This window comes from Podarcis gaigeae (assembly GCF_964106915.1).
Source record: "Podarcis gaigeae genome assembly, chromosome: 6".
NCBI classification, from domain to species: domain Eukaryota; kingdom Metazoa; phylum Chordata; class Lepidosauria; order Squamata; family Lacertidae; genus Podarcis; species Podarcis gaigeae.
This window is the reverse complement of record NC_139682.1, coordinates 21,301,732-21,317,743: the sequence shown is the minus strand read 5'-3', so window position 1 is coordinate 21,317,743 and position 16,012 is coordinate 21,301,732. Positions and strand designations below refer to the sequence as shown.

The window sequence follows — 16,012 nt, the reverse complement described above, 5'->3', positions numbered from 1 at the left end:
AAGTGGTATTTAACCCGAGGTACCACTGTAATTGTATTCTGTATTCCCATTTCCCCCTATGTTTCCACCTTCCCTGTTAATAGGCCGGAAACCCTTCTCCAGGTGGTTTTGTGAGGAGGGCAGATCTAACTTATAAAATACCAGTTGATGATAGCTTGATGGGTCTTCCTGGATTAATTTATTTATTAATGGCCGGAATCAAAATAATCTCATAACTGGGTCTGGATGCCCAAGGGGTATTTGGGCTTTTGCTTTTCAAACACTGTTCCCCATGCTACAACTTGTTTTTCAAGTGCCCTTCCCAAACAGAAATAGCCTTTGAGGAGGACAGCCCAAACCACCCTCTCCATTTGCCCCTCTTTCATTGTGACTGGCTAGGTGTGAGTTAGGATTCAGGATTCAGCCTTTTGTTGCTTTGTGGTGCATTTGCAAAGGACACCCTCAGTCAGTCAGCTCATTGTACACTCAGGTCAGAGCCAGTCCAGCAGGGTCTTAACAAGCAATTTCCATGTGTAAATGTCATGTGGCTATGAGAGGACACAGAGGACAGCTAGATCCAAGTAGCACCATAAATTAATCCAGTATGTAGTCCAAATCCTCCCATATATTCTAAACATATTTTTGTTATAATTTCTAAGAGGAAATATTGCCAGTATGCAAGGGTGATTTAGCAAGTTGAATTCCCACCCTTTTGCTCCTGCTGTTGGAAGAGGAAATTGTTTCCTAAGCTCCAAGCCTTTAGGGAAGTTTCTGCCACCCCAAGGGATTTCCCCTGTCTCCTCTTTCTTCTCTCCCCCCCCCCCCAGTGCCCCCTGAAATTTGCTCTGTGTGGGTCAAGAGAGCAGCAGAAGAGCACACAGGGACATGAGCAGAGGAATCCTTACATTTGGCAAGCTGCAGTGCTTGTGTAGACAGCATGTTCATGATAGCACAAAACTGAATTCCACTGTTAATGTGTACTTTTTCTCAAACTCATAATATATGTTTTGGCTTCACTCTTCACTCCTTGATACTGCCAGATAAAATTTATGTTGCTAAGTTAGTATGCATAAATAGATGAATTGTGCTATTAAAACATTGGATCAGACTTAAATCAGGTTCTTTTCTTTGCCGCTGTTTCTCCTCCTGTCTTTCACATTGCTCACACCAGAGCAACATTTGAGTTATAGGATTTATTCCAAGACTGTCTGCTGAATCTGAAGTCGCCTGGCATTTATTTTCAGCTGAAATATGTTTGTCTTGAACCAAAGGCTAAGGCTTTGGAATGCTTTGCAAGACTGCTTTGAGGCTTCAGACTTTCTCTCAAACTGAGCTCTTGTCTCTCTAATTTAAAATGAACTTTTGCTAGCAAATGCATATTGTTTTTTGTTGCTGTGACCCTTGGCTGTTAACTTTTTAATTATATTTCAGAAATACGTTTAAGAAATAAAAATTTGCAGTTGGTGCTCTTCAGGCATTTGAACTTTCTGAAAGCATCTTAAATAGTTAAATGCCTCTTGTACCTTATTGAACAATAGTTGTTACAACTTGGGAAAGGAGAAACCAGTAAAGAGTCTAAACCATCAGTGAATTATGACCATGACAAATCCCTCTCATGTCACAGTGATTATAATTAGGTCTACTAAACCTGTTGAAACATTTTATATGTAAGTTGATACTGGCGGTATACAACAATAACAGAATTAATTTTGAATATTTCCTAAGAATGTTAGATGAGCTCAGCTAGATCTGACCATAGGCCCATCATGTCCAGTATCATGTTCTCAAAGTGACCAGCCAGATGCCTATTGGAAACTCACAAGCAGGGCATGAGTGCAACAGAACTCTGCACATGTGTGATAATCAGCCCATGTTCTTATGCCAATATGCAGAGTTCTGATCAACTTGGGACCAGGGTACAATAAAGATGACCTGAGCTCTTATAACCCAACTTGATCACTGAGATCAACTGGAGGAGCACTGCTAGTTGTCCCCCATGTTACAGAGGCCTGACTGGCTTCTATAAATCAGGCATCTAGCGTCGCCAGTCACCTGCTGCACAATATTATTACAGCAGAGAATCAGCAAGTTTCCTTCTTTTGACTTTCAGGTGCCTCTTTTATACCAGGAGGTCTTTGCCGCTTTTAAAATTGATTAGGCATTTACTTCTATGATTATATTGTTTGTAATAATGTTTAATTGTTGTTTACTGCCCTGATATTTTTTTTATAATATTTTTTATTAGTTTTATAAAGTACAGAAAAAAGAATAAAGAACGTGTTATAGAAACCAAAAAGAAAAATTACAAATTTTTTTACCCTTTTTTCCAAATCTGTCGGACTTCCCCACATCCTCCCAACCCTGCATTCTCTGTGATACATAACGTCTGCAATTTGTTAACTTATTTCAATACTTATTGTATCTTCCTTTTTATCATGTTACCCAATTTCAAATGTATTATAACCCAAATCATGTACATTTTCATTTTAACACAATAAAGTTGTTTCATTATTCTATCTCTGACTCCTTGTACCTTAATTTCCATTTCTTGAATTTAACATTACTGAAGCTAGAATTTCCTAAAAGGTGCATTTTTTAACATTCATACAACTTATAATGTTTTTCCAAATAGTCTTTAAATTTTCTCCAATCTTCCTCAAATGTTTCTTCTCCCAAGTCTCGGATTCTGCCAGTCATTTCGGCCAGTTCCATATAATCCATCAACTGCGTGTGCCATTCCTCCAGTGTGGGTAAATCTTGTGTCTTCCAGTATTTTGCAATCAGAATCCTTGCTGCTGTAGTGGCATACATAAAAAAAGTTCTGTCCTTCTTAAACACTCTCCGGTCCACCATGCCCAGAAGGAAGGCCTCTGGTTTCTTAGGTAAGGTAAATCTCAGTACCTTTTTTAATTCATTATGAATCATTTCCCAGAAGGCCTTCACTTTCGGGCAGGTCCACCAGAGGTGAAAGAATGTCCCTTCCGCCTCTTTACATTTCCAGCATTTATTATCAGACAGGTGATATATCTTAGCAAGCTTGACTGGGGTCATGTACCACCGGTATATCATTTTCATAATGTTTTCCTTCAAGGCACTACATGCCGTAAATTTCATTCCGGTGTTCCATAACCTTTCCCAGTCTTCGAACATGATGTTATACCCCAAATCCTGCGCCCACTTTATCATGGCGGATTTGACTGTCTCATCCTGAGTATTCCATTTAAGCAGCAGGTTATACATTCTCGAAAGTAGTTTACTTTTTGGTTCTAACAATTCTGTCTCTAGTTTCGATTTTTCCACCTGGAATCCAACCTTCTTGTCTACTTTAAAAACCTCTTGAATTTGTGCATAATGCAACCAATCTCGCACCTTGTTTTTTAGTTTTTCCAAGCTCTGCAGCCTCCAATTGTCTCCAATCTTTTCAATAATTTCCCCATATTTAGGCCAATTGGCTTCCATATTAGGTCTCTTACGTGCCTTGGCCTCCACCGGTGAGAGCCACCTCGGAGTCTTACTCTCCAATAAGTCTTTATATTTTGTCCAGACCATTAAAATTGCTCTCCTGACAATGTGGTTTTTAAACAATTTGTGCACTTTAACCTTGTCATACCACAAATATGCATGCCACCCAAAAGCATTGTCAAACCCTTCCAGATCTAGGACATCAGTGTTTTCCAGTAAAATCCAATCTTTCAACCAGCAGAAGGCTGCAGCTTCGTAATATAACCTCAAGTCTGGCAGGGCAAATCCCCCTCTTTCTTTCGCATCAGTTAGTATCTTAAACTTTATTTGGGGCTTTTTGCCCTGCCAAACAAACTTAGAAATATCCCTCTGCCACTTTCCAAAGCATTCCACCTTGTCCACGACCTGTAGGGTCTGAAACAAAAATAACATTTTTGGCAATACATTCATCTTTATAGCTGCTATTCGGCCCAACAAGGAAAGTTTCAATCTTGACCATGTTTCCAAATCTCTCTTGATTTCTAACCAACATTTCTCGTAGTTGTCCTTAAACAGATTCAAATTTTTGGAGGTCAGATACACCCCTAGGTATTTTACTTTTTTAACCACATTTAATTCTGTTTCTTTCACAAACTCATCTGTTTCTGTACTTGTCAAATTTTTTGCTATGACCTTAGTTTTTTGTTTGTTCAGCTTAAATCCTGCCACCCGACCAATACTGCCCTGATATTTTTATGATAGGTGGTGTAGAAATACTTTTATAAATAAACAAATGGGATGGGGTATGAGGGACTGCAGCAAGTATCGGACATTGTTGGAATTTGGGGGTGGGGGCTGTCCTGCATATACACGAGACCTTTTGCAATTCTGCAGCTATAATTTTAGTTGGGACAGAGTAACTCACAGTAAGATATACATAATCTGTGTTCAATGCTGTATCGAAATTGTAAAGTTCTTACACACTGTGTTCACTGTTTTCTTTCAGAAAGTGTTTTAAACATATGTTTATGTCCTGGAGGGCAAGATTTTCTGTGGTAAGTACCCTACCTAACTTTTGACTTAATTTAAATGTTTCCAAGTTGTATGATACATAACAGACACATTAGAAATGGCTAACCTCAGTTGATTATTTGTTACATTTGCAAACATTAGAACCATAGAAGATTATAACTATAGCGTATCTAAATATTCCAGGCTCAAGCACAGTTAATTTGTTCAGACAAACTATAGTTAAAGCTAACAATAGTTTGTCTGGTTTGGCTATAACAAACTGTGGTTAGTTGAAAGTGGAAGCAAGTTCTTCGGATCGCCTCATGACTGCACTGGAGAAGGGTGGGATGTGGACATCTTTAGTGTTAATGTCTTAATGTGGCCACTGTATTTCATACTATTTTGGCTTATGTTTCTCTAGAGGGTCTCTACAAAGCGCTATGTTATAGCTTAGCTCAAACTGTTTTCTCAGTTTCAAAAATGGTTTGCCATTTAAGAAGCATAAACTCAGAGCCCTCTTGGGTGCATAGCAATAGTTTTGTGGTTTTTGGATTCCAGCCAAGTCTGAGTAAAAATGAAAGTAATTTTTAATTGCAGTGGTTCATCTTGTTTTAATATAAATGAGTATAACACTTTATTTTTCAATTAAAACTACTTGAAATATCTTTAATTTACAACTTATTTTAAAAGACCTGCTTATTGCATATTTTGTTACCATTGAATATTTTAAATATATAAATACTAGTTCTAGCTGCACAACTAAAAACAATAGTTATGCATTTAAAATAACATTGTAATATCCTGCAAGTAAACTTGAATCTTTGAAATAAAAATGTTAGGTATGGTAGCCAGTTTCAAATAGCTTTATGCACAAAGCTTCAAACCGACTAAAGCAAAGCAAAGGCAAATATCCACAAAAACAGGAAATCCTTTTGTGTATCCTTCCTTAGCAGCCCTGAACTATGTATTAAACTCACACCCTTTTATAAATGACCATTAAGCTTTTCTGTTGAATATTCATTTTCTATGATAAAGTGCCTTCAGTTCTTTTTTTATAAGAATTGCTCACTCATCTAATTCTCTTCTTTAGTTGCAAATAATTTGCTTTAAAAGTTCCTCATAACTGGAAATGGGTTTCTACTATTAGAGGATTTAAGTTTGATGTTAGAGAACAAAATACTATATAAGGCAAACCATTCTAAAAGGTGGGCTTATATAATATATTGAATAGGAGCTCAGAAAAGGTTATCCATTCCATTCAAAAGTACAGAAGGGCAAGGACAATAGGGACATGAGAGGGAATACAAGCAGCATCTTTTAAAGCTGCAAGTGTTCTTTCCTACATCACTGATGAAATGAAGCAGTTTTGGAACCAGTGCAGAAATGAAGAAGTCACCCAGACCTTTTTGTTGGATTGCCAAAGCACAGGAAGCAGATTCTTGATTTAGGGCATGGGTTTTTTTGAGACCTGTTTAGCAAGCCTAGCTTTATTAAGTTTCAAATTCATAAGATTATTGTTCTAGCCAAAAGTCATGACAGACTTGTAGCAATAGCATTAATAAAATAATACAGAACATCCATCCATAAATAAACCAACACCCACAATGAAAAAGAGAGAAGTTACCAGAGAACTAATAAGCTTAAATCCAGCTTGATTTCAGATTAAATCACCAAAACAACTTAGAGGCTTTATCTAACTCCTTTCCCATTATTATTATTATTATTATTATTATTATTATTATTATTATTATTATTATTATTTTATTTGCAGCTAGTGCATAGGGGGCCACTCTGTGTGTTATGAAGCTATCATTGCCTAAAAAGAAACCAGACCAATGTATTAAGTGTCCAGCCATATTGCCACAGAGCAGCACAGTTGCTCTATCCAGGGGTTCTTTTTTTCAGCTTTGACAAAGCAAGTCCACTAAGGCGTTTGCTTCCAGAAAAGCCTTTCTTGTCTGTGTTGAAGACTTGCTCTGGAAGGTATGCCTTGTCGTCCAGTAACTGCTTTAGTTGCACAAGGTATGTTTTTGCAGCCTCTTTGCAGATGCAGCCTCCCGTGTCGTTCAGATATTCTTCAGGTTGAAGCAGATCTTAAAACTGTTAAGCCAACTTGGGTTGGCTTTAAATTCCTTGGTAGGCCAGTCCTCATTTGTGGTGGAAAGTTTGAAGTGGTCATATCGGCTCAGAAATTTTTGATGCAAGATGCTGCCATCCATAGGAGCACGTTTCCAGTTTATGCCTTCTAGCCACAAGTTCAGTGCTTTCTCCCATATTCACCAAAGCCTTCTCCTACACCTGGCTGGTCACCTTTGCAGTCAGTGGTGTGCTTGCTGACACAGCTTCACAGATCTCCTTCTCATGCACATTGATGGCACAGTACACACAGACATGCCATCTCTGAAGCAGTCCAGTAGAGCCGACTTCTCTTCCAGTGTGGGATCCACCCACCGCTTCTTGGGTTTCCCATCAGCTGATGATGGTAATGCCTTGTGTTTTGGGGCCATTCTGTGGTCTGAATCTCTCCAAACACCTCCACAAATCTCTGTGGCCTCCTCCAGTCACCCTCTTCCTCTTCATCTGCTTCTTCCACAGCCAAGCACTTTCATGAAGACTTTTGGGATTGCTGGACATTTTTTATGCTCTAGCACCCTCTCCGCTCCCCACCCCACCCCGTGTGCCACTTTTGCACCATTTTCTTAATTTCTCATTGTGTGTGCAATTTTTCATCATTTTTTAAAAAATTCTGCAACATGTAAAGCTGTGAGCACATATTTTAAATAAGTGTAAGTTACCTGTATTTTTATTCTATTTGTGTTCTACAATGAGCACCAGTTGTTTGGCCTCTTCTGTTATATTTTAATAGCTAAGCTTTGTCCTAAGGTATAGTATTTACTACATCTTGGAAACAGTATCAGGCATTTATATATCATGGGTATCTATTCTTGGATTATTTTGTTGCCAACTGGCTATTAATTTTACTGAACCAGAACCTGATGGGATGTTGACTACAGGTTTACTGTTAACTGTCAGTCTGACACTGCAGAAATGAATTACAGTGGTACCTCTGGTTGAGAACGGGATCCGTTCCAGAAGCCCGTTCGCAACCTGAAAAGAGCGCAACCTGAAGCGCCGTATCTGCGCAGATGCGCGACACAATTTGGCGCTTATGTGCAAAGCGCAATTTAATGGTTCTGCGCATGCGTGAGCGGCGAAACCCGGAAGTAACCCTTTCCGGTACTTCCGGGTCACCGCAGGACATAACTTGAAAGAACGTAACATGGAGCAAACATAATATGAGGTATGACTGTATGCATTTACATATGTTGATTCTTGACTGAATAACATGAACTGCTGACTAATAATAAACCAGTAGGCAAATTAAAATGTCAGACGGTATCATTATTTCCAACTCATGATTTGAAGACAGTCTGGAAACTGAAGGCTCTCCTACTTATTGGCAAATGGGTAACTGTTGTGGGGAAGAGGGAAGAAAAAGTGTATAATGGCTACTGTATTGTGGGTGGAGGAATTCTAAGCATTAAAGTTACTAAAAGTCAGATGTCTTATAATGGTTTGCTGTCCAGGCTATTATAAGGGACCTCAATCCACTCCTGAGTGTCACACATTTTAATACTTAAAATACTATTGAATACAATAAAAACTTATTCTTCCTTTAATTTTATCAGTCAAGACAAGATTTTATCAGTCAAGGTAGCTGAAATTTAGGCTATTTCAAGTCATATATGTAAAATGAAATAAATTACAGTTATACAATAAGCAGTTCTGATAAGTTATTGTAAAAACGGAATTACAGTGGTGCCTCGCAAGACGAAATTAATTCGTTCCGCAAGTCTTTTCGTCTTGCGAGTTTTTCGTCTTGCGAAGCACGGTTTCCCATAGGAATGCATTGAAAATCAATCAATGCGTTCCTATGGAAACCGCCTTCAGACCAGGTCCGGGGACAGTCTATCCCCCGACCTCTTCTGAAGGCCGGCGGGGGGGGGGAAGTATTTGTTTTCCCCCGCCTGCCTTCCCGGGACAGCGGAGACTTCTCCGCTGTCCCGGGGCAATTTTAAAATGCTGGCGGGCGCCAGCGAAGCCTTCGCTGCCGTCCCCCAGCATTTTAAAAACCCCGGGACAGCGGAGGACTTCTCCGCTGTCCCGGGGCGATCTTAAAATGCTGGCGGGCGGCAGCGCTGCCGCCCGCCAGCATTTTAAAATCGCCCCGGGACAGCGGATGAATTCTCCGCTGTCCCGGGACGATTTAAAAGCCCCCGGGAAGGCAGGCATGGGGGACAAAGACTTTTGCCCCCCTCCAGCCTTCAGAAGAGGTCCAGAGGGCTCTCTAAGCTGCGGATAGCAGCCTGCTGCCCCGCGTGAGGGGCGCTCTGCTTAAGAGCGCCCCTCGCGCGGGGCAGCAGGCTGCTATCCGCAGCCTAGGCGGGAACTCTTCTGAAGGCTGGCGGGGGAGAAGGGCTTTCCTCCCCACCGCCAGCCTTCAGAACAGCCTTCTGAATGTTGGCGGTGGGGAGGAAAACCTTCCTCCCACCGCAAGTCTTCAAGACAGGTCCGGGAACAGAGGAGAAGCGCTGCGCACCTTCCCCTCTGTTCCCGGACCTCCCACCGCAAGCCTTAGGACAGGTCCGGGAACAGAGGAGAAGGCGCGCTGCGCTTCCCCGCTGTCCCCAGAGATTTCCCTATGGGCTTTCGTCTTGCGAAGCAAGCCCATAGGGAAATTCGTCTTGCGAAGCCGCTAAAAAATCGGAAAACCCTTTCGTCTTGCGGGTTTTTCGTTTAGCGAGGCATTCGTCTTGCGGGGCACCACTGTAGTACATTTTGACCTATTGATATGGATACAAAATGTACATTTTGTTATAGCAACCATGAGCGCTTTGCTGGATGTGATGCTCATAATACTCAAATCCCCAACTGAACAGCATCCTGAAAGCTACTTTTGGGGCTCTCTTGTTTCCAGTAAGCCTGGGAAGGTATGAACAACCAAACAAAGAGAATACCTCCTATCTGCAACTTGCTAGAAAGCAAGAAGGAGAAAGCCCTCTCATGAGTGTGTGTCTTGTATTTTACCTCTTTTACAAAGGGAAGAAAGGCAAAAGAGATGAAGTGGTAAGATATGTGGGATATAACAATACAGGCCGCATGCTGTGCCCTGTGGGAAGGTCTCACCCTGCCCCTCACATTTTAAGAAACACACGTAGAGAATCTTGCTTGAAAGCCCCCCAAACTTGAAGCTGGTACAGTGCAAAAATTAAGGTAACTTCAGAAAATATTTTGGCTATTAAAAGCCGAACTTCATCGTAAAGCATAGGAAAACTACACCCACTTGATATTGCTGCTTGGCAAATTAGAAAATAGAAGATTTTATTTTAGGGGATTTTCTAATTTGTGCAAATTGTCAGGCCTGGTCGTTGTCCTCTTCAGATCACCACACGAACGCTTCTTGTTCTTTTATAACTTTTTATTGCGTATTAACAAAACCATCTTATAAATGGTTCTTAAATATTATTCCTCAGAATCACTTATTTCAGATACCTTCTTTGCCACCATCACCACCATCGTCATCATCAGTACAAAGGAATGTGGTAGTCTCTGTGGAAAAAGAAGAGATGAGGAAGGTGCTGAAGGGAATCAACCCAAGGAAGGCCACAGGGCCAGATGGGGTAGCTGGAAGGGTACTGAGAGACTGTGCAGACCAACTAGCAGGAGTTTTCACTGGGATTTTAAATCGATCCCTAGCACAGGCTATTGTTCCATCCTGCCTAAAGTCCTCTACTATCGTTCCAATAGCAAAAAAATCTAACCCGGAAGATCTGAATGACTTTCGTCCAGTAGCACTCACACCTATAATCATGAAGTGCTTTGAAAAGCTGGTACGAAATTATGTCATTGCCTGTTTACCAGAGGGACTGGACACATTCCAATTTGCTTATAAAACGAAAAGATCGACAGAGGACGCTGTGGCGATTGCCCTCCATGCCGTTCTTGCACATTTGGAGCAGCGGGGGGGTTATGCCAGACTGCTTTTTTTAGATTTCAGCTCGGCATTTAATACCATTCTACCACAACGTCTGGTGTCTAAACTGGAAGATCTGGGGCTCCCGTTATCACTTTGTGGGTGGATATCGGCCTTTCTGTCGGACCGCACCCAGAGGGTTCGGTTGGGCCCTTATACCTCTAATACACTTAAGACTAACACAGGAACACCACAGGGATGCGTACTTAGTCCGCTCCTTTATATTCTCTACACGTACCATTGTTTCGCTGCTCACCCTAGTAATAGGGTTGTCAAATTTGCAGATGACACAACCGTGATTGGGCTCATCTCTGAAAGGGAGGGTGAAACGGACTATAGAGATGAGGTGGAGCGGCTGACAGAGTGGTGCAGAGCTAACAACTTGCTCATAAATACAAGGAAGACAAAGGAGCTTGTGGTGGACTTCAGGAGACAGAAGAGCAATGTCCAGCCACTTCTGATTGATGGGGTCTGTGTGGAGAGGGTAACAACGTTCAGATTTTTGGGTATTGAATTACAAGAGGATCTGTCCTGGAGTGTCAACACAAGGGGGCTTGTGAAGAAGGCGCAGCAGAGACTGTACTTTTTAAGAATCCTAAGGAAAAACCATCTTCCGCAGAAACTGCTGCTTGCCTTCTATCACTGTGCCATTGAGAGCGTGCTCACTTATGGCTTATGTGTGTGGTACGGAAGCTGTACTACCCAGGACAGGATGGTGTTGTGCAGAGTTGTTAAGGCAGCAGAGAGCATTGTTGGCTGCCCACTCTCCACCTTAGAGCAGATTTATGCCACAAGGTGCCATAGGAAGGCACTGGACATAGTAAAAGATCCATCGCATCCTGGTCACTGTCTCTTCGAGCTCCTGCCGTCGGGACGGAGATACAGGACGATGATGACAAGAACGAGCCGTCTCAAGAACAGCTTCTTCTCCAGAGCGATCTCGGCCCTGAATGGGAAACCTGGACTTTGAAGTCATCTAATCTTCCTTGCTGTATTATATTATATTATTTTAATTAGTGTTTTTATAGTTGTTCTGATTTTAAGTGGAGTGCCCTATCTGGGTGGATGGAGCAGCCAAGTAATTTCGTTGTCCCTGAGAGGGGGCAATGACAATAAAGATATTATTATTATTATTATTATTATTATTCTGAGCTCTGCTTCTCCATGACCAGCCACTCTCAAAATGGCGAACGCGCCCTTCCCTTTGTTTTCCCGCTCTTTTTTCTAACCTCCTGGCTAGAGCTGGCTTGTATCTCCCCTCCTCCGAATCTGAGCTAGAACTTAACCCCTGCCTTTCCTGGGAACAACCGGCCCCTCCCTGTTGTTCCTCTTGCTCCCTTCTATTAGATTCACTGCTCTCCCTCCCCCCTTGGGGAATGCTTTCTCCCTCTGATAAACTGGAAACTTCTAGCTCTTCCCTGACACAAATACAGAAACTTGTAGGTCTTTGCAATAGTTTCCAGCTGCTAATGCTATATACAGTCGTACCTTGGTTCTCGAGCGGAATCCGTTCCAGAAGTCCGTTCAACTTCCAAAAATGTTCAAAACCCAATCGCAGCTTCTCAGCCAATCAGAAGCCCTGTCGGACATTTGGGTTCCAAAGAACGTTTGCAAACCGGAACACTCACTTCCAGGTTGGTGGTGTTCGGGAGCCAAAACGTTCGAGTTGCAAGGCGTTTGCAAACCAAGGTACGACTGTATATCTATTTGCAGGTATTCCGCTCCTAAGCATTGTAGGATTAATCTGGTGGACCAAATGCATGAAAAGATTAATGACACATATTGTCAGAGTTGCCTCCAGGTCCCAGCTCACAGAGGACCAACGCTAGTCAGTAATAACGTATAAAAGTCTTTATTGAAGATTAGTTTCCATTTCCAAACTGCAGCGTGCAACTCTACGTCTTAGAGCCTAGACCGGTGAAGCTCCATCTGAGTCTCCGCCTCTTAGACACCAGTTTAAGACTCTAGCCTTACTCCACCTCTTCCGTTGTTCTTTCCTCCTCTGGGTCCTTCTGCCCCCTGGGGTTTCCTCCTTTCTGGACTCTTCTGACGCTGACCCCCCTGAGTCTTGCCCCTCCTTACGGCGGGCTTTAGGACCTGGCTCCCTATCCGGGCTATCTGCTGTGCCGCTCGCCTGTACATTTGAACTTGGCGCGCGCGCCCAGCCGGTAACTTTCCTCTTGACCGTTTCCCCGCTCTCCGATGGAGGCGTGGCCAATCCTGACTCATCTCCTCTCGCTGGTGGTGAAAACACTGGTCCCGATGCCTGGGACTCCTCCCCCCCACTGCGCTCTGGTGGGGAAGCTGGTCCTGATTTTGAAACTGCAGCTCTGGGAGTCCCCGCTGGCCCCTTCCTTCTGGGGTTTCCCCCTTGGCACCCCCCTTGCCCTGGATGTAATGAGCTTTTATCAGTTCACACAATTATATTTATTTTAAAAATACCTAATTATAATCAAAAATAGGAGAAGATTTTGACGGAAGTATCTTTTTTAAATTATAAGACTTAAAAATGTTTGCTTAATGCTGTTATTCAGGGCTGCTAATCATAAGTGCCCTAGCTGCACATTTTTGCAAAGTTCAAAGATATTATCACAGACCATAGTTTAAGCTTCCTGCTTTCAGTAACACTAGATGGAAGGTTTATCACTAGAACATGTTCATGTATTTCTTGGAATAGTTTTTCAAAAGCTAACTTTTTCAAAACTTGTTGATGACTAAATAAAAATCATGTGGGGAAGGGAGAGCTGCTGACTTGTTTAGTTCTGCAGTGATATTTCAGCTGCTGTCTTGGCAGCCAGAGAGACTTTTGCTTTTGTGGGTGAAGCAATTGGCTGGGACAGAGACTTTGACCAAACTGCAAGGGGCCCTGTTGCATGGGTGTAGCTACACTACCACAGTCACTGTCTTTGGACACATTCACGCCATACATTTAAAGCACATGGCTCCCCCAAAGAATTCCAAGAACTACAGTTTGTTATGAGTCCTGCGAATTGTAGCTGTGTGAGGGGTAGACTTTCAGGGTTCTTTGGGAGAAACGTGTATTTAGCTCTATGGGGTGGATGTCCTCCTGTTCCTTGCTCTCCACCCCCCCCCCCATACGACTTCACATCTGTATTCATATTGTTGTCACATCATTTTTGTCCTGCATAGTATTGAAGTAAAAGCATGTGGGTTTTGTAGCAGTAAGTAATCTACTCTTAAAGGAACTAAGCTACCAGCACTGAACCGAAGTCAGCAGTAGCTGGTGGAAGTCAGGTATTACTTTTAACTGAAGTGAGCTGGTTGGTTGAATCTTTAGTTGAAACTGAATTGCCACCAACTCTGGAGGTGGAAATGGCTTCAGCAACCACAGGAGCCTCTTTATGAACTTGCTGAACATGTGTTGGAAGTGTCCATTTCCCTAGGGAGCCTGGATGGTTGATTGAGCTGGGCAGCATTATGAAATTATCAGGCCCTAAGTATGATGGCTGCTACCAACCTAGCAGTTCGAAAGCACGTCAAAGTGCAAATAGATAAATAGGTACCGCTCCGGCAGGAAGGTAAACGGTGTTTCCGTGTGCTGCTCTGGTTCGCCAGAAGCGGCTTAGTCATGCTGGCCACATTACCAGCTATACACCAGCTCCCTTGGCCAATAAAGTGAGATGAGCTTCGCAACCCCAGAGTTGGTTACGACTGGACCTAATGGTCAGGGGTCCCTTTACCTTTAAGTATGAGGGCTCTGCAAAGATAAAGCTTTTTCTGAGAAAGCTGAGACGAACCAACGTATTATGAGGTGTTCACTTTTTTATAAAGCTTAATGGGGAAAAGGTGAGCTTCCTGGACTGTGCAGCTAGGGAAACAAGAATTAACCTTCCCTCTGCAGTTGCAATCTCCAGGAAGATCACTGCCCCACCTTTCAACAAGAGAAAACTCTTTCCAAGTCTAATTGCAGCAGCAGAGGGGAAATTTTGGGAGTGCTGTCTAGCTGGGAAGGGAGTGGTAACCCTTACCTTCCAAGCTGCAACTGCCTGCTATCACCCGCCTCCATTGTAATAAGGCTTTCGATTGTCGCCAGCAAAAGGCTTATCTGAAGCCTAATCGTGGTGCTGGCTCTCTGCAGCTGTGAAACTTCACACACCAAAAAATGTCCCTTTGCACTGCAAGTAAACTTGGGAAAAGGCATTCTGTGGTCCACAGCAGAAGTCTTCTTTCAAACCTAATTTTAGTGGGGGAAGGGCCATGGGGGGGGACCCAGAAGGTATCAAGAAAAACCTTTGCGGGTGCAGCATAGCAATCAGTAATTTATGCCATTATGTCATTTGGGGGTTCTCCCCCACCCCCAATCTTTCTGGAATCCTTTAGCTTCCTGACAACAATAGTAGTGTTGCCATTGTGAAGTTTGGGGAAAAATTGTTGTCAGCTTTAAAAAGCTTAATTGCTTGAAACAGATTTATGTTTAATTTTTTTAAATAATCCAAACTAAAATGGGGGGGGGGGACTCTGAATGAGATCAGTTGAAGAATCTGTGGCTATACTAGTACAACAGGCTATACTAGTACAACATTGTTCTGAGATTAATGAGTCAGAATGTGTTCTTTTAAAACCTGATTCACTTATTAAAAATGTCAGAGGACAAAAGAGGAAGTTCATGCAAATTGCAGTGCCTTAGTAATACTAAAAACGTCATACTTAGAAGATCTGCAAATTTTTCTGGGGCACTTTTAAATATTTCCTTTGGGATGTGAATGGAACTACCAAACTAAGCTGATACTCTGACAGGAAAAGCCTGTTTTGTTTTGTTTTTATGATGCAAGTTGTGTGTTTTTAGTTACTTTTATGTCCTGTTTTCATCAAGACCTTGAGTGATACCAGTTCTGAAAGTGTTAGAGTGATGTGGTCTGTCTTAAGGATGAAAGGGATAGTTATTGCAGCAAGGAACTGACATACTGCTGCTCTGAAACTGAATACCAGAGGTGTGTGTTTGGAACATCTCCCTTTTAAGGGGAAATATTTTCATGGCTGGTCAGTTAATAGATAAATGCTCTTATATCTGCATCAGCTAGTTTGTGAAAAAAAAACTGTCAGGAATAATGCTTTGCAAGAACTAATGTCATTTGGAAAGGCAGTGTAGCTGTGAAAATAATCAAATTTTCATAACACAGCTTTTATTATATTACTTAGCATATTACATTATCGGTGTTTGCAGTGTGCAGCTTTTGTCATAGTGCATGTGTTAAATGTACAAAGCAACTTTATGCCAAATTTGTTAAAATTGTAGATAAGTCATTGTGTGCCTTGTTTTATTAGTTGTAAAAGCTGTTATTGGAATATTTCTCAGATTCATGTAGCCCCATTAAATTAAACCTTAGTTTTTAATAGTTTTAACATTCAAAGGCAAGGGAAATATGAAAAATGGCAGTATCAAAATAAATTATACCACATGCTTAGGATTTCTTTTCACTTCTTTTAGTCCCTCCTCATTATCCCTCCCCCTCACGACTAACCACTTCGTTGGACAAAATCCTGTCCTCCCATCACACCATTCACCCTTAATTCCAATATTACAAT

General features: G+C 42.0%; 1 protein-coding gene across 1 annotated transcript in view; it reads left to right on the top strand.

The window, feature by feature from the left end:
- The window catches only part of NCOA3 (nuclear receptor coactivator 3), a 100,835-nt gene that overhangs the window by 39,334 nt on the left and 45,489 nt on the right, over positions 1–16,012 (top strand). Inside the window, 1 exon segment of the mRNA XM_083746132.1 lies at positions 4,427–4,475. The gene's annotated coding sequence lies outside the window, so the exon portion shown is untranslated.